Below are 24,712 nucleotides of genomic sequence, written 5' to 3' on the forward strand. Positions count from 1 at the left end.
TAATGAACTGACACTATGCATGCGGTACCAATCATCATCAATGGTAATAACCCACCGACCAATCCAACATCGTCAAGATACGGCCCTGCCAGCACAAGTTCCACACCATGGGAACTATGCCCTTCACTGATCCAACATCATCTGGATACAGCCTTGCCAGCACAAGTTCCACACCATGGGAACTATGCCCTTCACTGATCCAACATCATCTGGATACAGCCTTCGTCAATGATTTATGAATGAATGCATACATATAACATACTTATTACATCTTTGATCTGATGAACAACATCGTCTCATACTCTTACCATCATCATCATCATCAAAAGCATGTATATGTATCAGCATCATCCTATACAAATCAATCATCATCATCATCACTAAGAACATATATGTATCCGCATCATTTCTAAAACAGATTAATCAATATCATCATCATACAATCCTCAACAGTCATCACAAATCATGTTTTCAAACACATCTTATATCATCACATTTCATCATATATGTTAACAATACATCATCCATCAAACTAACAAAATATTTACATCATACTCATATCCTTGTATAGAATGTCTCATAAGCTTCATCATACAATCAAACAAATCATCACACAACTCATGCTTTAAACATAGCATGTATTGTCATATCTCATCATATATATACACAATACATCACTCAACAAGCAAATAAATCATGATCTAAAATAATCAAAGTTACGCCTCATTTCGTCATTTAAGCACAAAGGTTATTTCATAAGGTTCATCATGCTCGAAACGACACTAAAAACGGACATACGGTTCGAAAGTTATGGCTTTTAAAAAATATTTCATTTTTCAAAAACAAACAGTGGTAACCGGTTACCCAAAGCCCAGTAACCGGTTACTGCATATCACGTAACCCAGAGTTCTGTTTTTAATAGGGGTAGAGCTGTCAAATAAGCCCTATAATTAAAAGCCCTAATTATTTGACCTCATTAAAGCCCTATTATATTGAGCCCCCAATTATTGAGATTTATTTTGGGCCCTAAAATTTTAGGCCCTTTACATAATGCATTTTTTTTGGCCCATTGAAGGGGCCTTATTTTATTCCCAAAACTCACATTAGCTTCGTTTCCTAATATGCGTCGTCGATCTCAAACACATCATTAATGCCACCATTTTGGATCATCCAGAGTTAAAATTTCAATGGAATTGCAACATCTAAGCGTATTATTTGTTTTTGTTAAACAATAAATACGGCTATGCTTTCTAAGCGTATTTAACAAAATTTCAAATTCACTGTATATTTTTGATGAACAATTTAATGAGCATTGAACTACCGGTTGGAAACAAACTCTAAGTTACCGTGAATGACAATTCACTGTATATTTCAAATTTTTTATTTTTTGAATTTTTTAACAAAATTCTTAATTTACTTTTTGTTAAAAAACTAATTTAACAATAATTTAACAAGTTGTTTGTTTTTTGAAAATTTTAAACATATTTTTAAATTTTTTTATTTCAAAGTTATTTATGTTTTTGATTTTATTCTATTTTTTAAAATTAAGTTTTTTATTTTATTTGGGGCCTTATAGCCCTCTTTTAAATTTCGGGCCTTCTAACATTGAGCCCTATATATTTGAGGGCTTATAATTTTAAAATTATTTTAGGCCCTCTTATTATAAGGGCTAGGGCCCAAATTAATTGGCCCCTTAAATTGACACCTCTAAATAGGGGTAATTAGTTACTGCCATTTCAGTAACCGGTTACTGCCTCTGAGACAACAACAATTACCTTTCCAATCAGTGGTAACTGGTTACCCAAACCCCAGTAACCAGTTACTTCGTACCTGTAACCCCAAAAACCAGTTTCACATCATTTTTACACACTTTAATTTATAGGATTCATCCAACTTCATCAATCTACTATCCTATATCAGTTTTACACATAAAAACCTAACTTTCCATTCAATTATTTAGAAAACCCATATTCTCATATTAGTTTTCATGGATAACACAGCAACACATCGATAAACACTATATTCAAACCACAACATCAATCAAAACACAATTATGCATAGGATTCAACATGGGTAACATCAATTATATAATTCTCCTCAAAGTCATCCTAAACCCAATCTAACATATAATCAAATTGCCACAAATAATACATTTAATCAGCCCTATTATCTATAACACGATAAGAGATTCTAACAGAAAGAATCCTCCCTTACCTTAGCCAAAGATTCTTGATTGATCCTCTTCCTCTTCTGTTCCTCTTTCACGTGTCTGATTCTCTTCTCTTCTTTCTCTTCTATTTCCCAATTTCTTGTTTTATGAAAATAAAATAAAATAAACTATAACTTAGTAAAAGGCCTAACCATTTAGCACCCCTCTTTCACTAAGCACAACCTATGGCCCGATAGCTTATTTTACACAATTTACAACCTAAGTCCAATTTAAAATACCAATAATCCAAGAAATTAATTTAAACTCCAATTAAATTAATAAATATAAAATATGGGGTGTTACATGGTGCATATGCCAAAAGTGCATCTTATAGCTTGAATTTGCCAAAAGTTCCAACATGAAAGTTGTAGAGAAAGTGAAATTTGCACCAATTGTCCTTGAGTTCAGTTTTGCATACCAAGCATGCCTTAAACCCCAGGCCTTTCACCATGACCTATAATGTTTCTTCTTCATACATGATCTTTCACTCAAATTTTGCTCTTAATATTCAAAGATGGATCAAATTAGACTCACTCAATATTACTATAAAAAAAGAATGGGCTCAAGGTGATAAAAATTGAGCAAGTTATGATCTTTTGAAGTTGGTACACAATTCCTTACACTTTCAAAGGAGACTTGTAATGTCTTCTCACTTTTGATGACTTTCTTCACAAAATTTTAACTTGTGAAGAGAAGTTGTTGATGATTTCAAGGAGATTATTTTTCATAAATAAGCACTCAAAAATGGAAAATTAAGGGAGTTATGCTCCTTTGATCATAGAATCAAGAACTTGTTCAATTAGGTCTATCTCTTGAATCAACTTTGAATCTTTTTAACTTTCCTTGCATGATAAAGCATGAAGAGGTACATAAGACTTTAAAAAGATGTTTTCTTGAAGACACTTGATTTTAAAGCTCATAACTTGAGGAAACTTGTTGAAGAAGGCATGGAAATAAACACATGAAACAATGAAGTTTTCTTGATGAATCAAGCCACATAGTCTTAAGATAAACTTGACCAAATGAAGAGGAGTGATGCTTAAAACTTGCCAATTGATAATAAGGATATCTCTCTTGAATTTAATCCATTTAGCTTACATGAATGCCTAGTTAATTAAGGGTCGATCGTCAAAACCCTAGCTTTAGAAGAGGTGTGGATACACTTGATTCAGTCACCTATTTTGCACAAAGTTTTGAAAGACAAAAGATACATTTTTGTATTTTGGTTAGTATAACAGAAAAATATTTACAAGCTAAACAAATATGGGTGCTTTGTGATCCCTTAAAGACGAGGTGAGCACAACACCAAAGATGGAGCCTCAAGATTGTGATCATGATTAATGATTGCAAAAATGAAATGATTAGCAGAATCTTAGGGTAAAAAATTGGGGTATGACAGTAACCCTAATATATGTCTGTTAAAAGTTCTGATTTTCTATTAAAAGTTATGATTTTCCTTAATGGTTGCAGTTTCTTATCTAATTAAATTAGGTCAAGTGAGTATCACTATCCTACTCTTTCAAACATTTTCACTCATGAAATAGACTTGTTGTTGGATCTTTCACAACAACAAGATGTTACCTATTTCTAAGTTGATCAATCAAATGAACAAGTTTTTAATCAATTAAACACATGGTAAAAGAAGCACTAGCCACATAACATATAACATAAACACAACTTAATATTAATTTCAGATTGCTCAACTACAAAAGGTTTAGCTCATAGTGAGCTTAGTACAAGCTACAAACATGGTTCTCAAAGGAAACATCTTAAGACAATGAATGAACAAAAGATATAAACCTAAGAGGAACTTGGAGAATGACTTAAGACGGTTAATCTTCAAGAGACGAGTCCAGTCGTGCCAATGCATATCTGCCAGTACATAATTGGTTGAGGAAAGAAAACTCCTTCACACTTCCATTATCTACGCATTTGAACTGTTGTGATGGTATCTTGGAATAGTTGACTCTCATTTCTTTCTTCAATACGACTCTATTTATAGACAAAGGATTAGGGTTTTTCATGTTGCATTGGATCATGGGCTTGTGTTCATGAAATTACATCAAGCCCACATAATGTAGCGCCAACATACCATTCAGCAGCATGGGATCAAGGAATATTCTTACAAGGGAGACAACAATGGGAGACAAGGTGTAATGTGGTAGACTGCCACAACAGGTGCATGTGGCGCTCTCTGCAGGAGCAGCGTACTATTGTACCAACTTTCGTCTTCTAGTGTTTCCACTATTATCTTTGAATTAGAATAATTTCGTCGTCATTTTTAGCATCACCGTGTTTTCCCTCAATTTAGTACTTCCTTCCATGTTATCCTCAATAGCTAGTAGCTTCTAATGTTAATTCTTTTTATCCAAGGTTCTTCAATTTTCATTCCATCAGCAAACTAGTTCAGTCTCGTCTCAGTCCGACTCTGTTAACCTTTGTATACACAAAACATAAATTAAACCATAAAAGGGAGCACCTATTGTGCTCCAAGCTAACATAACTAAGACAATCAAAATGCAGGAAATTTTAACAAATAAACAAAATATTCAGACTAAATAAACAACTACAATGACATGTATTAACTCACAAAATATGGGTTAACAGCCCACTCCCAACCAATTTAAATTTTGATTTATTCGGATTCGGGTTACAAAATCAATTTGGTATGATTTTAACAGTATTGGATCAATTTGAAAAATCAATAAACAATTATTTTATTACTGATGGGCCCAATAATTTTATCCAAAATCTATTATTTTTAGTTTATCATAAAATTGGCCAAATTTTGGCCTTTCAGAAATTAAGCACTTCTATTTTATTTTCTTCTTTAAAAAATTGTAAAAAAAAACTGTTATTTTTATCTTTAAAAAATTGTTAATTGATACTCTTTTTCCTTGAAGTTGAGATAATATTATTTGTTTTATATAATGATTTTTTTAAACTCATTTAATAACATTGAGATACACCAATAAGATAAATAAAAAAATAAGAATCGAACAAATCCAATAAAATTTTATCCAATAAGAAGTCCTTAAAATTAAAAAAAAAAATCATATAAACACAAATACTAAGATCTTAAATTATCTAAAATATATTTAGAACCCATTAAATCCAAAAAAAAATCAATCAAATAAGTTGTTTTATAATGCTGACAACATCATCCTCTCCAACAAATCTAATAAAATTCAGTCTAAGTGTTGACAACATCATCCTTTACACCAGTGCAATGACACCACCTTCATTGTTGGATAACTTATAGGTAACTAAAAGAACTCGCATTTAAAGAAATTGCCATGTTAGTTTTCCATATATATATTTTATTGGCATTTTGTTTAAACTAGAAAACTAACTTAATTCTAATTAGATTTTTTCTGCTTAAAAAAATTGGTATACTAATTTTCCATTTATCTATTTCATTGGCATAGTAGGAACTAAGAAAACTTATTTTAACCAGAACTAGGAAGATTCCAATTTTGACATGAAGCCAAGTATTCATCATGCACTAAAATCTCTATACATTAAATTGACGACACAAAGGAAATTAAAATATCTTTACCAAAGGTTCTTGTGCCCTTCAATTGCACATGAATGTTATTCTGCTTCTGCTGAATGATTTTTTGCTGTTGCTTATTACTTTTTGTTGCCAAAGTTGCTTTGTCTCTAGTTCATCCTTTTGTTTATCGTGGAGCATATTAAAATTAAATCAACTTGGTTGATTAAGAAATACAAGCATCCAGGCATATCCTCTGATGTATAAACAAAACAAAACTAAATAGTATTGTATTTTTGCATTATGCAAGAAACAAAAGTAACAATAATACCCTTTTTTTCATGTTGCAACAACACCTTTTTAAACCTCACTAACTCCTTAAACTAAGCCAAAATCAAATAGAGAATACCTCGATGTCTCCCTTTCATCTACAACAGAGTTCCCTTTCAACTACAAAAATCATAACCTTAACATACATATCCTTATAAAGTATGTTAGTAAGTTAACAAAAAATATAACCTGATAAACTAAAAGTAATGAGACCTAGGATTTTTAGAAACTTCTTTGTCATCCTTCATCTTTCAATCAAGCTGCAACAAGACTCAAGCTGCACTACAACGAGATTATGCATATGAGAAAACAACAATGACATAGAAAATTAGGAATCAAAGGTTAATATAAAAACTTTAACAACCATTACCATACCTTAGATTTTCAACAAAATATTTACTTCAAGCTTCTACAAGATTGGGCATATTAGAAATCAAATATGACAAAAATTAGGAATACATAAGTTTAAAACTTGATTTTTCTTCCATTAGAGCATAAGTTTTAAGGAATATTACCAACAGTTTCAGAAATGTACAATGAAACTCTTTCAAACATCAAGAAGTACGCCACCCAACAAAAAATATGATACATGGAGAGCAAAACACAACACATTGAGAGGGAGAGAGAGAGAGAGAGAGAGAGAGAGAGAGAGAGAGAGAGAGAGAGAGAGAGAGAGAGAAAAGAGTCACCAGTGAGATGGAGTAGAAGATACATGAAGGTTGAAGTCGCAGATTGACATCGTCGGTAAGAGGAAGTAGGAGATACACGAAAATTGACAGCGCCGCCGGCGTAGATTGAGCATTCTTTGTTAGGCTAAAAACAAGTTTAAGGTTTTGGATTTAACATTTTTAGCAGAACATATTTTAGTATGAAAGGTTGTAAGAGTGGAGACTGGACTGGGTTAGAAATGAAATGGGCCTTGTCCATTAATACCGTCGTTTCAGTCGGTTTCGATTTCTGACAGATCCTAATTCATTGTCCGAAACCGACCAAAAAAATTCGTTCAAACCGCTTCCCCCATTCCGACCCAACCTGTAAATCAACTTGATTAGAATCATTTCCCAAAATTTATATTAGATCGATCGGGTGTGATCGGTTGGTTTCTGATTGTCCACCCATAAGTTTGAGGCAGAGAAGACATCTGGCGTTGAGTGTAACGCCCTAAATTCAATTAAATTATTTAATTGAATTTTGTTGTTTTTATTTTGTTGATTAAGTGATTTAATGTGCTCTATTTAGTGAATAAGTGTGTTACATGGTGTTTGGAGGGTTATTATAATTTTATTTGATTTATTTAATAAAATCAGTGAAATATTGTTTAAATAATTGAAATATAATAAAATAATAAGCGGGTGGAATTGGAAGTTAGTAGAGAAATAAGGGTAACATGGTAAATAAAGAAGTAAGGGGAGGGTAAAAGAGAGAAATTGGATTAGTTATAATTTTTAGGGTAAATAAATAGGAATAGAGAAAGGACTCATTCTACTGACTCATAGAAACTTTTGGAGTTTAGAGAAAAAGAGGCTAGTGAGGTAATAGGAAGAATAAGGCTTGGGAAAGAAACCACCATAGCTAGAGATTGAAGAATTGCTGGAAATTCAGGTAAGGGTGAGATTACTCTATTATGGGTGTATATTGATTGAAAGGTAGAGAGGGGTGATCACACTCCCCTAGGATGTTATCTCCATTGATATGCTTTATGAGTTTTTGATATGATTATGATTAATTCATGATAATTATGATGTTTGATGTGTAAATTCGTATTTGATATGTTGCTAAATTTTATGCATATTGATTGTATGTTAATATGAATTGTATGGACACCGTTATTGTAAGTTTGATGCCTTGGACATAACCTTAATTACATGATTGATTTGATTATTATTTGATGTTGGGTCTTTATAATTTGTATTGATTGTTGTATAATTGTTATATAATTATTGTGTGTCGAATTCTGAGCGTCTGATTTTTTACGGAATCAAAATTAGAGGTTTGAAAGATCTCGAATGGTGAAAAATGAAAAAATTCTACATTTTGCAACGATGACGGGCGTCACCTTTGTGACAAACCGTCCGTCATTGCGTCCAACTAGCTGACGGTCGTTAGTTTTGTGACGGTCTACCCGTCACGACCAAGCTGATTTAGTTCAAGTATGGTTTTTATTATAACTTGAGTTTTGTGATTCTGTTTGGAGCAGGGTTTGAAGCGTTGGAAAACTAACACATAGTAATATCTCATGGTGATGCCCTAAGAGAGTAAATGTGCATTTAAGGGCATGAATAATTTTTTTCTTTAGAGTGTAATATTATGTGATGGTTAATAATGATGAAAGAACATTTAATTGTTGTAATCGATTCAATTGATGAATACTGCATGAAAAGTGAAGACTTTGAGTGTTAATTGATAAATAAATGTTATTTAATCAATGTATAGTAAGTATATAAGTTTTCTGGTTGAATTGGGTAGTTAGGAGTCAAAATCGAAGCTCTGAATGGGCTCTGGTATGAAAAATGCAGGTGCTGGTCACGAACCTTTAGTTAGTTGACAAACGTCATCTATATGACGGGATGACCGTCATGGTGTCAGTGGTCTTTTTTACGCAGCTGGTTCATTTTTCTATTCTATTTTCTTGTGCGGTCGATGTTTGGCAGTTTTTTGGTGTATTTTGGAGAATCTAATTAATTAAATGACTTATTATAAATGTGAAATAATAATTAAGTTAATCTTTTTGGAGGTGAACTATTTTGTTGCGAAATAATTATATGATGTGCATATAATTGTGATTGTTTGTGTTGAGATGTGTTGTTCAAAAGGAGGAACTACTTTTAATGCATTATGCCTTGTTGTTTTTGGTTAGAAGTGGAAACATAGTGTTGTTGCGGTCGCATTATTATTGTATGTCATACAAGTTGATATTGTGAAATAGGCGTGTTGCGGGATTTAGAAGTAGTGACCAGTGACATGTCTGGCGTTCAGAAGTGTATATTCATAGTTCAAAAGTGGGAACCTCGTTGAATGAGAAACCATTGTTGAGTGGAAAAAATCAATAACAAACCTCAGATGTTCAATTGATACCACATACATATAGTGTCAAGGTGTTGTCACATTGCATACATATTCACATTGTGATTTGATGATTGTTGTGTGAATAAATTATTTGTTTGATGATTGTTGTTGTGGTTATGCTACCTTTCCTGATATTTTTGCACCGCTAACATATTTGAGCGTATTCTCACCCCTTTGTTGTTTTGTTTGCCTGTTGATGTACGATGTGTATAGATACTCAAGAATAAAAGTAATAGTTGCTATGAGTTGAAAGAAGGCATATAAACCTTATTTTATCTATTTACTTTTCTACGCAATTTTAGTTTCATTGCTCAAATTTGTAACATCAAAAGCATGCCGTTTATTTATTTTGAATTGATTTGAATTTTATTAATTCCTTAATATATTTTAATTGATGGGATTATTGAAGTTCATATTAATTATTTAAGTTCCTCTGCGAATTGTTGATTTTAATTGATGAAAGAAAACCTTGAACATGACGCATTCAATGCCAGAATAAGATTTTAGTTTTTAAAAAATCAATTAGGTGTATTGAAAATCTCCCTACAACATCTAATTCAAAGTAACAATATTAGCTTCATTAATATTAAAACGTAATTATACAATGAAAACTAACAAATAATAAAAGGAGAAAGATTCATTCATTGTGTTTTTGTGATTTGAACTTAGAAGTACTAAACACATATACAACAAAAAAATAATTTAACAAAATGATTTTATCTTCTTCAAAATTAAATAAATACAAAATTTAATTATAAAGAACCTTATTAATTAATTATAACTGTTAAAATTTCATAAGTGTTTAATTTTTACTTTAGTCAATGCACTGAATATATAAAACTTTGAGTGAAGATCCACTTTGGTCCCTCACAAATATTATACGAGTCAAATTAGTCATTCACAATAAAATAGACCTAATTTAATCCCTTATAAAATTTAACCGGATCATATAAGTCCTTCTGTTAATATTTTTTTCAAACCGGTTTTTTTCTAGTTTTAAACCGTGACTGAATTGCCACGTTGGATTTTATTTTATTTTTAAATTTTTATTTTTAATTTCATTTTTAAACAATTATAAATTAATAATATAACAAAGTCAAAATTGTTTCTTATAAAGAGTTGAACTCAGGCCCATGTGGTTAATCTTAAACAATTCTAAAATTAAAATAAAAAATAAAAAATTTGTATTAATATGGTCTCGAACCTAAGTCTCTTCAGATTAAATTATAGTCAATTTAATAAAATAGAAATTGATTTGTCTATTTGTAAATGATAGTCACTTTACTAACCATAGAAATTGATTTGTCTAGTTGTTATTGATAGTCACTTTACTAACCGTAGAAATTGATTTGCCTAGTTGTAAATGATAATCACTTTATTAACCATAGAAATTGATTTATCTAGTTGTAAATGATAGTCACTTAGTAACAATAGAAATTGATTTGTCTCGTTGTAAATAATAGTCACTTTACTAACAATAGAAATTGATTTTTCTAGTTGTAAATGATAGTCACTTTATTAACGATAGAAATTGATTTGTCTAGTTGTAAAGTGAAAATCATTTAACTTGAAGAGACTTGGATTTGAGACCTCATAGATAAAAATTTATGTATAAAATTTGTTAATATTAATAGAAATCATGAAAATTACTTATTTAAAAATTATTTTATAAGAAATAATTTTGGCTTTTTTGATATTATTCATTGAGAACTGTTTAAAAATGAAATTAAAAATAAAAATTAATTTATTATTTTAAAAAAAAAAATCAACGTGTCAGTCCAGTCACTGTTTAAAAGTATGAAAAGAACCGGTTTAAAAGTAGGAAAAAACCGATTTGAGAAAAATATTAACAGAAGGACTAATATGATCCGGTTAAATTTTGTAAGGGATTAAATTGGGTCAATTTTTTTGTGAGGGACTAATTTGACTCATCTAATATTTGTGAGGGACCAAAATGCATCTTCACTCTAAATTTTTTTACTTTATATCAGTTAATCTCATAAATATAATAAAGATTTGTTTGTTAAATTTCTATTAAACAACTGGACGGGACACTGTTTCAATAGGAATGAAAATAATCATAATTTAAAGCCAAAAAAAATGCACAACTGGATAATTCTTTCAAATTGTTAAACGAGATTGACGCATGATGAAATCTATTTTCGCTGAGTTAAGATTTCTTTTCTTTTATAGTAGTAGTACTATTTTTTGCATGATGAAATCTATTGTAAAATATTTTGAATATAAATGTGAAGTAGCCAATCATTAAAAGGTGGATAAGATAAATAAACTAGCTGTAAGTGGGACACATTGAAATGGAACTATTTATATTTAATTAATTATTTATAATAATGCATTCGTCTCTGTCAGAGACTGACAATGCCACACGGGTAGGTGGTATTTACATGAACCGGTTAGTGTCGGTTAAGGATATTTTATTCACAGGTGATGAACCAGTCATAAGAATTTGGATTTCAGCGGAGATACAAAGGAAGGTAGGAACAGAGTTCCCCTTACCACGGATTTTGATTGGTCTATGAATGACATGTCATCCTTATGAGAGAGTGTCTTTTTATTCTACTACTTATTTATATACTTTTCTTATGTCTTTTAGGTCATAATTATTTCAACCACATGCATTTCGATTACCTTTTAAATTTTTTAAAAATCTATCTTCTTCAATTTTGATTAAGGAGTTGATTATAATGATTGGTTTATTGAATTCTTCTCCCAAAAATACATATTTTAATTGGCTTAAAAGTTTCTTGAGTTCTGGTGTTAACTTTTTCAGAGTATCATCTTTGCATACATATTTTGTTATCACATGGTAGTACTCCTACATTCTAACCAACTTCTTAAATATCTTTTGATTTTTGTTTTTTTTTCAAAAGTAAATAACATCATTCATTAGATAAAATAGAAAAAGTATAAAGGGCGTTTTTCATTCATATTCTAAAACCAACATTAATAATTACGCCAATAAACATAAAGTTAGAAACTAATAGAATATTACCAATTCAATTGAGTAATCCAAACATCCAACAAAATTCTTTCACAAATGAGAAGTGAGTTTAGGAAACACAATATTTAAATATATTTAGTTACGAATCATTTTTTTAGTTTTGGATCACCTAATTCAATTATACAAATTTTTGAGATTGATTAAACTCATCATTTGTGAATGAATCATTTGTTTAGTAGAAAAGAGAGTTTGATTGCACTACAAGAAAATTGACTTTCGGTGACACTCAAAAAGTATCACTAAAAGTCAATAATCTGTAGGTAAATATCTATTGGACTTTAAGTGACACCCACACTTGGCGTCAACTTTAAGGGGGTGTAGTGTGACATCAAATTCAATGTCACAATAACTTTTAGCTACGGTTAAGTTTTTTCCTACAGTGTCACTATATACTATGCTAGTATTACAAATAATAGAAACTCTAGCTACGGATTGTTTTCTTTTAGCTGTCACTAGAACTTCAAATAATATAATTTTTATTATATAAAAATATAATAAATTTATAAATTCAATTTTTAATATAATTGAGAAATATTACTATTTAAATAAAAGTTACTCATTTAAAATATTTTTCATTACATTTTGAACCATGACAAAGCTAAATAACTAAAATTAAACTATTACACCATTTTCTATTAAATAAAGTCAAATAGTTCAATATAGAAAGATTGATTTCATATAATATTGATAAAAACTAATTACAAAATAAATCATATCCTTAACATCTTAGTATATATCCGACCCCATATTATTATTTTCTATACTTGAATTTTCACATAAAATAAAATAAAATAAAAATCCTTTTCTTATATTTGTATGTTGATGTATCCATAACTTTGAAAGTCCTGCTATCTTCACTTCCATGTATCTGCATCTAAATTTTTCCTGAAATAATAAATAAATAATGATCAATATGCAAACAAAACTAAATAAACTATGCATAACAATATCACACATCTTCTACAGAAGGATACAACTCAGTTTATATTCAAATTCAAGCTATTGACATAATGCTTTTTCAAATACTTGTTTGTCAGGTACTTCAAATACCTGCAACCAATGAGATGTTATCAAATCAAAATGAATTAGTTCAAATTAATCAACACAAGATGTTTCGAGTATAGTCCAAAATTGTAACTTCAATATAGAACAAATAAATTGCAAGGTAAATTCAAGAAAGCACTCCTTTGGCCAACAAGATAACCTTCAATGAATTAGTTTGTAACACACAACAGAAAAATCAATTACAAGAAGGTAACCAATAGCCAGGAAATAGATTAGTGCAGTTAAGAATTGGGTCCCCATATTTTAAACAGGAATGAAAGGAGGCCCAAAATCTAGCCTGCAATAATATACACATGTATTAGCAATTAGTAGTATATGTATTGCATACTAGCATCAAAATTTGAACGTTTACAGTTAATGTTAATTTCCACGATGAAGTATAAAATCTACTAATAGAAAAAAGTTAGTTTTGGAATTGTATGATATTTTGAGTTCGAATAAATTGATCTAACTTACGAGCACTTCCAATCTCGCGTAATCCATGAATGGTAAATCCAGTTAGGTTTTACTTAAATCTAACTATCAGTGACTCATTCATAAATGGAAATTCTCAACAACAAAAAAAGCATATACTCATTGAAGCAGTAGAAGCCGGGTGACAAAGTTTAACGGGAGAAAACAAAACTCAAATAACTTCAAACAGATCCAAAACAAAAACTGATCTACACAGTAATGAAATAAAATCAACTCACCATTATATTCTTCCTTCCCAGACACAATCCATCTGTTATCAAAATCCTCATCGAACGATTCATAAAAGATCTAAACAAAAAGAAACTCACAAATTAGAGATCAATCATACACAAACAAAACAAAAAAAAAACAAAAATACATAAATCTCAGTTACTGCATCATCTACATCATCAGAAGCACGAACAACGTGAAACGAAGACGAAGCAACGAAGAAAAGGAGCACCGCCAATAGCCCCATAGCCAAAGGGATTTCCTCATCGAAGGATATTAAATTGTTCAGCCTGACAATAAAACTAAATAGTCAAAGTTCATTCAGATAAGCAAACATACCTTCCCTCCCATTTTCAAATCACTCTATGAGGTAGCTTTTCTTGTTGAGTTATTGTATTACCATTAACATCTTTGTTTCTTCTCATCGACCTCTACTTTCATCAACTTTAATTGTAATATTCATTCACTTGAGGGATATGTGACTCAAGATAGTTACAAATATTATTTTGACCATTTAGTAATAAAATGGTCAGGTTGTAGAATCAAGTCAAGATTTTGTGCCGCTTATTTTACTTACAGCAGACCGACCTCCAGAGCTGCTGGATTGTGGGGCAAACCAAGCAATTGATCAGGTTAGAGCCATTTATGTTTTGATATATTGTGGTTTATTGCATGAGTATAATAATATATTATTTGGTTTGCCGGTGGTTCTACTTGTACACAATGCTGAACTAGGGGGTCAAGGGGGAGGCAAAACCTCCAACATGAATTTATTTTCTCAAACTGGGATAAATTTGGATTAGTTTGTACTTTTCTATAATTTATATTTCAAATTGGTTTCTGGAATGCTTTTTCTTCCAGGAAGTGAAATGCTTTTCTCTGCTTGTTCAACGTAGATTGAAGATATAGATGATAAAAGCATCTGAAATAACTTGTTCTAACCTCAACTCACAGTAGTTTTTTGATATAATTTCTCAGTTATTAATGTGGATGTCTTTTTATGTTTCACTTTTTTCTTGGTTTGTGTTAGAGATTTATTATACAAAAACTATTCATCTGTCTGCATCTGGTAGCTTAAGCATTTGCTCTAGCGGTTCACGACATGGTATCAGGGCTTCTATGACCATATAATCCAGCCCGATCCTTGGCAACTCTGTACTTCCAATAAAATGTGACTGATTATAAAATCTAGTCTCCTATATTACGGAAATTCCAAAATGACTGATGGAGTTGAAAATCTTTGGCATTGTCAAACCTTTTGGATCGACCAATCTAGTCAGTGATATCTAACATGATCGGAAATTTTCAGATTGAGGGATATATTGAAACTCTGTTAGGTGCTGGACCAAATTTCCTAATCCCTTGCCCTTTTGAGAAATCTGTATTGGTGTTTACAGTATAAGTGATATGGCCTTGACAATAGTTAAATCACTCTATGAGGTAGCTTTTCTTGTTGAGTTATGCTCAAATTGAAATTGAAAAATTAAAACAGAGATTAGTAGAGTAGCCAGCATTCAAAAGAAGGCAATCATAGATTGATTTAGTAAGAACTCACAGAAGCACGATTCTTGTGCATATCCATCTTTCATTATAACTAATCACCAATAATCAGATCTTTATAAAAGTGAATTAAGAAGTGAATAATGGAAGAGAAAAAAGACCTCTGCAAGAGGAAGAGTACTGGTACTGGAGTTTGTGGATGGTAGCCAGTTTTTGGTGTGTTCAACTTCAAACACTGTCCTACTTGCTCCTGTAGACAGAAAGAAAAACAAAAAAGAATATAACTTTACATCTCAACCAACAACAATACGAATGAATAAGAAAAAGATAAAGCAACGCATGTCATATACAATAACAAGGATATTCTTCTAACAAAAAAAAAACTCATATTACATTTACAAAATAAACCTATTATAACAACAAAAACATTCTCAAAGTGATAAAAATTATTAATAGTATTTTTTATTTAAAAAATATTTTATAAAAACATTTGTTGTAAAATTGTGGGTCAAAATAGAATAACTCTATAATATACTACATACTTAATACAATATCTTCACTCATTAGAGGGTCAATTATAGCAGTTGACTTGAGATTTTGGTTTAGCTGTACTTGCACCACTTCTCATTACTCTGACTTGTCTTGAAGGAAAAAAAAATCGGATGAATGTCTCTACAAAGTCCTTCCTTGAGTTATAAAATATACTACTATCTAGCTATACTTGAGTAGTATATATTTTTAAACATAAACTCAGCATAAGTCTATATGAATTGAAGTATTTCTTCCCTTACATCTCAACAACGCCACTATATCAGATACATTGACTGCAATTTTAGTGAAAGGTGATCTACTTTCATGTCAACTTCAACAACTTCAGTATGATGTATTTCTTACAACCACTCCAACACACTATTCATTCTCTCCTATATAATACCAAAACTTGCATTCCATTCTACTCATCCAAACAAACATTCATTACCATATTAACAAAAACTATGGAATTTCTGACTATAGTTTCTTTAGCAATGTTGGCAACCTTTTCTCATTTAGCAATATCTATAACAGCAGTTAACCCTATTGCAGCCACAGGGAAAGAACCAATCATTGAGTTATACATGCATGACATTCTTGGTGGAAGCAATCCAACAGCTCGACCGGTAACCGGTTTGCTAGGCAACATATACAGTGGTCAAGTACCATTTGCAACTCCAATTGGATTTAACACTCCCGCAGGTGGAACTCTCAAGTCTCATCCCTAATGCCAATGGTGCTAATCCAACCGTCAATGGCGTTACCGGTATCCCGTTAGGAACTGGTTTAGCTGGTACTTCCTTTGCACCAAACAATAATAACAACCAAAACAATGTTCAAATGCAGTTAGGAGCTGATGGCTATTCCCAACAAATTTACTTACAATAAAACTTTTCTTTTTCTATCAACATCATACTAGAACACAAATGGTAATGCCTAGACGAAACTTGACTAAATTCATGTGACATTCTATCAACTTCATACTTTATTGAGAAGCCATAATTACATTATTAGAGTATATTAAGTCACACTAGAAGTTAGTCTTAACTAACTTCTATCTAGTTAGTTAGAGGTTAGTATTAGTTTGTTATGGTGAGCTGTCACTACTCACTTAAGCCTCTCTATAAATAACAAACTCTATGTAACTAACTCACTATGAATTATGTTAATTCAATACAGTTAATTCATCTTCTTCTCTCATCAATGCTTCATTTATCATTATCTAATAGACATGTCCTAGATGAAATGCCTAAATCATGCATTTCAAAGGATTATGCAGAATCAATAGACAAAATCATGTAAAAGCTTTTCAATAACAAGCCCGGCTCGCTGAGACAGGTCTGGGGTTACAACAAAATCCAGTCCGACACATAGTAATATACTCTTCCACCATGCACAAACTTGTTTAAGAGTGAGTTTGATAAAAATTGAGTAAAGTGGTAAATAATTGAATTTGTAAATAATAAATTGAGTAAAATAAAACATTATATGATTCATTTCATCTCATTCTGCTCCTGTAGTACATCAATCTAAATATAACCTAACTCTCATCATATATCTTTTTTTAACAAGCAAAATAAAAATAAATTCAAACAAGATACAAGACTTAAACAAAGAGCTCCAGTCAAAAATCCAACAAATTCACCTAAACTGATAATTTGATCCTAGGAAAACCTCAAAAACAAACTCTCTTAATTGCACTCCCAGCAAAGAGATTCCAAAAACTGCTACAAAACACACTCGTTTGCCTAAAACCAAAAGCTGTAACTAAATTTTACCATTCTATGACACCAAGAAATCCTCTAAGCATCAAAGTGCTAAAGTAATAAATCACAAACCTAATTGAAAAATTAGACAAACAAATCAATTTTCTCATTCACGTACCGAATCTTGTACAAAATATAAAATCACATGAACTTGAAGATATGAAACTCAGATCAGTTTTTGGTCCTAAATCCCCAACGTACTCTATATCTGAATATGAAAATGAAAGATAAAATAGATGAGTTTCAGAATTGGAAAACCATTTTTGTGATTGAAAAAGGAATCTGAAACTCACAGTGAATGAAAGATGAAAAAGGAATCTCACAGTGATTGAACCATTTTTGTCAACGATTTGTGTGAACGATTGAACATTTTCAATTTGAGGGTGAAGAACGATTCTCGATTTCAGTGTGAAGAACAATTCTCGATTTCGGGGTGAAGAACGATTTTGGATTTCAGCGTGAAGAACATTTTTGATTTTGGGGTGAAGAACGTTTTCGATTTAGGGTGAGGAACAATTTTCGATTTCGGTGTTAAATTTTATTTTTAAATAAAGTTATATAAATTAAAGAGAAAAGAGTATAAACCGGTTTGCTAGGCAACATATACAGTGGTCAAGTACCATTTTACAATCTACAATTTATTTTTGTTAAAAATTATTTTGTGATCAAAATTAATTTTTGTTTAAATCAAAAAAATTATTTTAATTTTTGTTATCATAAATAATTAAATCATTTTTAATGAAAATAGTAATATTTTTTTAAAATGTTAATTTTGATTGCTTTAAGAGTAAAAGTCAATTATATGTTTTTTTGTCTTATAGGACAATAGTGATAGAGTAAAACTGTAGGTAAAAGTAATATTTAGTGACAAATATTAGTGATATAGTAAAACTGTAGGTAAAAGTGGTCTTTTGTGACAAATATTAGTGATAGAGTAAAACTGTGGGTAAAAGTGATATTTAGTGACAAATAATTAGCCATCACTAGAAATGAGTGTCACAATATGGCATTTTTTTGGTAGTGTTGACAACACCCACAATTAGATTCTCACCTATTAACATTGTTTGTTCATCCAAATTTCTTTGGAACATTTCATCAAACATCTTGAGAGCAAACTTAAAATAAACTAAACAAAGAACAACATACACAACTGAATCAAAGCAGAAAATAAAGTAACAATAACTATAACAGATACACAAACACAATATCTTAGAGATTTTGGATCTTCTGATGGTGGCGGCCCTGAAGGAGGTCATTTTCCACATTTGTACCATTTTAGCCCATTGGTTGGTGAAGATAGTTGCGGAGTTGCAAGGATATCGTGGTTCTTAGTAGAGATAAGTGAAAACATGATGGAAGTTGGAGGTAGAATAAGACAACGATCCAATGGAAATGGGTGATTCAAAGGAATGAGAAGGAAAGGAAAAACCCTACAATGGGTGAGAAAGCCCCATTGAGGAAAGGAAAACCTTAAAAGGAATTCATTTAAGATTCAAATACTTAAGATTACTCAAAAAAATATGTTGTAACTTAACCACCAAGTTTGGGGTGATAAGTTGGTGATATAACCGAAAGTTCAGATATTGGTTTAAATAGAAGACTTACATTTGTGACACTGCAATGTGAAAGAAGTGGCAAGTACACAACTATTCTCCGAAAGTTAAAACGAGATGACACTGGTTCGAGAAAATGTAAGTATCCTTTTAAGTTGCGTGGATATCTTTTGGCAAATAATAAATGGATATTTAATGTGATTTGTGGTACAAATAATCATGACATGTGTCATAAGTTAGCCAGACATCCCATTGCATTCCACCTTATGCCTGAAGAGGATGAAATTGTTTCTAACATGCCATTGAACATGGTGCAGCCCAAAAACATATTTGCGTTGAAATTTAAAAGACTCAAAAATATTTCAGATATTAAGCAAGTATATAATATTCGTGTCCGAGATAACTAGGCAATAAGATGGGATAGAACTGAAATGTAACAATTGTTAAATTTTTTGGATGATAACTGTCGAAGGTCATTATCACTAATCGCGATACCTCCTTAATGAATTAGGTTGCAAAGGTGTTTTCTACTTCATATGCATTACTTTATAGGTATCACATCACAAACAGTTCTAGACTAGGTGAAGGAGAAGGTTGTTTATGCTTGGACCGACCATGTTAGACACTTTGGAAAATTAACAACTAACTGAGTTGAATCTGCCCATGCTACACTAAAGAGTTGGTTAAGAGATAGTAAAGGTGATTTGTGTAGAACCTCAAACTCTTTGAATCAAATGATCCAAAATTAGCATAATGAGATACATATATCATTTGGCCTCAATATTATAGTGTTGGAATATAGATTCGGAGACAACAATTTTCATTCACAGTTGGTCAGTAACGTATATTAAGCAGGATTAAATTTTATTTTTCACAAAGCCAAACGAGTTGAGAAAGTAGGTTCTTATAGATCTAAGTGTGTTTGTAAACTTAGGATGATGTATGGTCTCCCATGTTCTTGTTTGATTTCAAAGAAGGTGAAACTTTATAGCCCAATACAAATGGATGAGATTTTCACTCACTGGAAAATGTTCAGGTTTGATGATGATGATGATGATGATGATGATGTGATGAAGGTCGGTGTAACAGTCCGAATTGAATTAACTGACTAATTAAATTAAATAAGGATTTATTTACTTAATTTGGACGAAGTTTGATAATTAATTGGATCGTCGGTGTTATTGAGAAACATGTTCGAATTATTAAGTGAAGTTAGAATTTATTCGGTTAATCGAAGAATTAATAAGGTGGAATATGTAGAGAAATAATATTAGAAATAATATTATTATTGGATTTTTATTTAATTGAGATAAAGTCGTATTTAATTGGATTAATTGGAAAATAATATTAAGGGTAATAATATTATTTGTTGGAGCATAATTATTTATTTGAACTACTCTATTTCATCAATTGGGCCTAATTAGTTAGGAAGTGGAATTATATGTAGAGCTGTCAATATGGGCTATCCGGCCCATATGGGCCGGCCCATATGGGCTTCGGGCTTTTTAGGGTCGGGCCCGAAAAACCCATTTTTAAATGGGCTCTAATTTTACTACCCAGGCCCGGCCCTGTCTGGGCTGCGGGCTACCCGGCCCTAAATGGGCTTCGGCCCTAAACGGGCCCATTTCTATAAAAAATTAAAATTTTCTCCTTATTTTTGTAAGTAACCATATAATTGCATGCAAGAATACATATTATATATATACATATTTTATATATATATATATATATATATATATATATATATATATATATATATTAAATTTTATATCCAAAATTATAATTTCTAAATAATCCATATAAGTTAATAATTAAAATGTAAAACAACACATTAACTTAATTTAAACTATCCAAAATACATCACAAATTATATAATGTAGCACAAATAATTAAATAACTTGTTCCAACAAATTTTAAGTTATAAATATTCATGACAATTATAATTTTGTGATAATTATAACAAGAAAATGTTATAAATTTTTATAATAATTATAATTAGGAAAGGATAAATTTTAATTATATTAAAAATATTTAATTTTTTCGGGCCGGTGGGCTACCCATGGCCCATACGGGCCGGCCCATATTTTTTTAGGGTTTTTTAGGGCCGGGCTAAAAAAGGCCCGGATATAAATGGGCTCGGAAAATGAGGCCCAGGCCCTAAAATTTTTTGGGCCAAATGGGCCGGCCCATGGGCTTCGGCCCATTTTGACAGCTCTAATTATATGGGTTAAGCCCAATATGAATAATATAGTAAGGGTTGGAAGAGTAGAGGTATCATAACTCTGTTCATTTGCAAAAGAATAGGAGAAAGAAGACTAAGAGAGGAGAAAGGAGAAAAAGCTAGGGGAAGAACAACAAGGGAGAAAGCTAAGGTTTGAAGCACATTGAAGAGGTAAGAGGGAGAATCCTTATTATTATGGGTTAGTATAATTGGGTCAATGGGTAGCTATATGATTTAAGAATTTTATTCTTCAATTTCTAGGTTTTGACATGTTTATGGTGAAATCCCTAAATTTCTATGGCTTGGTGATTGTTAGGTTTTGATGATAATATTTAATATGTGATGATCAATTGTGTTTGGAATTTATATATTAAAGCCTTATTTTACTATCTAATACACTCAAAGAATGAAAGGAAGAATAGAAAAGTAGCAGAGTCCTATAGCGCTACCTCATTCGTATATACAGTGTAGGCTATGTTTGATTATATTTAATAGTTTGGTAATTAACTATCAATACATATATCAATTTGAAACAATACTGTAGCGGGAACTTTGGCTTAGACTCAGGGAGTAACTATCTAGAAAGTCATTATAGTAGACCTTATTTAGTACTCTGTCATGTGGATCTATTTTGTGAGAAATACATTAGTAGTTTGCAATATGGTATCCTCTCAAAAACATGTACTGTAGCGACATGATATGCTTATAAATAGTGGAGTAATACTACTAATTTGATAAGATATGCCAGTTTAATGATACTGTAGTGTCACTTATATATATTGTACATACTGTAGGGTGAACATATATACAATTCATATGTAGGTTATTAACATGTCAATGAGAATCACAAATATAGTTTTATTATTATAATAATAATCTTGATAATATTAAAAATATTACTAATAATTATGTAGTATTATAGTATAATAATTTTGTAGAAGTTTTGGAATTAGAGATAAGCATTTAGATAATTTAGTTAACTAAAGTTATTTTTAATTTCGATAGAGTTGTCGAGAGAGTTGTCAGAGTTGTCAATAAAGTTGTTAGAGTTGACAATAAGTTGTCAGAGTTGTTTTGAGTTATTAAGAGTCATACATTTATTTGTTTTGCGTAGTTTTGACATGTTTAGAATTGTTAGTGTATGATGTCGGTGTTTGCTTTTTCGTTGAAACTTTAACAATTCATATCTTTTGAACCGTAATTCTGTTTGAGTCTCTGTTCGAAGTGTTAGAAAGCTAGCGCGATATTATTTTCAATAAAAATGGTCTTGAGCAATAGAATGCTAGAAAGTGGAAATGGAATAGAAATAGAAATGAATTGAAATTAATATAGGGTGATATTAATTGGTTGACTAAATTCATAGTCGAATTAATTTCAATGAGTTTAATTGATTTGAATATAATTGGAATTAATCGATTACTTGGTTTGTCGGTAACTTACGGTATTTCGGAAAGTTGACCGTAATTGTATTCTTGGCTAAATACTAATGAATTGATACTTGGTTTGGAAGTATATTTTTATATTTTGTTGGCAATATGAATTAACATGAGATATTATGATTTACTAGTGTTAATTGTATTTTGTGAATCATAATTGAATATTGTTTATATTATGTGGGTTGATATCAATGTGTTCTGAGTGTGGTGTACAATTTGATATATAATTCATAGAATTGAATTATTGTTGGTATGCGGTAAGTTAAGATTGACGAGATAATCTTAATTGCATAGTTGGTTGGTGATTGTACATTCATTCATGGCATAGTCGGCTTAATTGTGGAAGCGGTGAAACTGTGGGTTCACATGGTAATAGACGGTGATCCTTGAATAGAAATAGACGTATAATACGTTGATCCTTGATTGGAAACATACGTGGTGGCTTTGATCTTGTCCGGATCAGAAGCGTGGCTTGGATTCTAGATATTGAATCGGAAAGCGGTGAAACGTTGGGTTCACATTGCGGTACCACATGCATAGTGTCACATATCTTGCATTGAGCCACATTCGAGTTGTGTGATAATTGAATATGTGAAATTAATGTATTTGTGATGTGCGTACTAGTTTGATTATTGAAATGGGTGGTGTTTGGATATATATATATATATATATATATATATATATATATATATATATATATATATATATATATATATATATATATATATATATATATATATATATATATATATATATATATATATACTTGGTTAAATGTGTGAATAGGTGATGATTATGATTGTATGAATAATTGTTGGATGCTTATTATATGTGAATATATTTAATAGTAATATTTTACATGATTAGGCAAGGTGTGATAGATTCCTATAATTGTTGATTTAACCATTATATCTTATTATACTTTCTTCATAATGATTCGTATTCTCACCCTTCTGTTTAATGTTGCCCTCGTTTGGCGACATGCAGGTTCTGGAGTTAGTAGCTCGCGTGTGATCTTAGTCGGAGTTTCTTTCGAGTTATTTGGAGATTAGGTAGTGAGTTGATGCTCTGGTCATGTAACACTGGGTAGACTAGTTATTTGAACTCATGTTTCTATTCGGTTATGTATTAAGTTTGATTTGAGAACCTGTTATGTTACTACTTGTTGTTTGATAGGCTCTTAAGCCAAATATTTTGAATTATGTTGATATGATTATTGAGACTTGATCATGGTATGGGACATGGATCATTTTATTAAGCACATGAGTATTTAGTAGTTTCCGCTGTGAATGCATATTCTGGATAAAGTATGATTAATTGAGAAGTGTTATTTGAAATGACCAGGTGTATCATATAATGTAAGTAAATGTTGTCGTTTTTTAAAGGCTTTTAGTTTTTGAAAACATCGATGTGACGCCCTTTTGTTATATGCATGCTCATTCTCTGATTATATGCTTATTTATTTTGGGGTATAAAAGGGGTGTTACAGTCGGTAAATCGAAGATCTCTATCTTGACATAATGGGAAGTGATACAAGAGAAATTTTTGAAAGTTGGTGATAACATGAAAGTCCACTTCAAAGATAAAATGAGGAAGGTTGCTTATCCAGAAACCAAAAATTTGAAACCACCTTCTCAATCAGTAAAAACAACATGTGTGTCTAAAAAGGTCAAACCAACACTGAGTGACAATTCAACTATGCGATCTCCTTGATGTTTTAAACATGTTGACAAAAAAATTCCAGATTCTCCAACTTCAAAATCTCAAAAAAGTATTTTCAAAGGAGCTCACATTAGCAAACCATCTTATTCACCACCTTTACCCAAAATGCTATAC

General features: G+C 31.0%; 1 long non-coding RNA gene across 8 annotated transcripts; it reads right to left on the minus strand.

Annotated features, from left to right (window-relative positions):
- Nucleotides 1-12,681: 12,681 nt before the first annotated feature.
- On the minus strand, nt 12,682-18,224 carry LOC131643579 (uncharacterized). 8 transcript variants are annotated; one of them, XR_009296242.1, is made up of 6 exons: nt 17,960-18,219; nt 17,785-17,874; nt 15,531-15,619; nt 14,033-14,159; nt 13,878-13,947; nt 12,692-13,005 (listed from the first exon to the last, which is right to left on the minus strand). It is a non-coding gene; the product is annotated as an uncharacterized LOC131643579 (long non-coding RNA). The 8 variants fall into 8 exon arrangements; XR_009296241.1 differs by having other exon boundaries at nt 12,682-13,005; nt 14,033-15,619; nt 17,990-18,224; XR_009296240.1 differs by having other exon boundaries at nt 12,682-13,005; nt 14,033-15,619; nt 17,960-18,224.
- Between the last annotated feature and the right edge of the window lie 6,488 nt (nt 18,225-24,712).

The sequence above is a fragment of the Vicia villosa genome, linkage group LG1, assembly GCF_029867415.1.
Source record: "Vicia villosa cultivar HV-30 ecotype Madison, WI linkage group LG1, Vvil1.0, whole genome shotgun sequence".
Taxonomy (NCBI): Eukaryota; Viridiplantae; Streptophyta; class Magnoliopsida; order Fabales; family Fabaceae; genus Vicia; species Vicia villosa.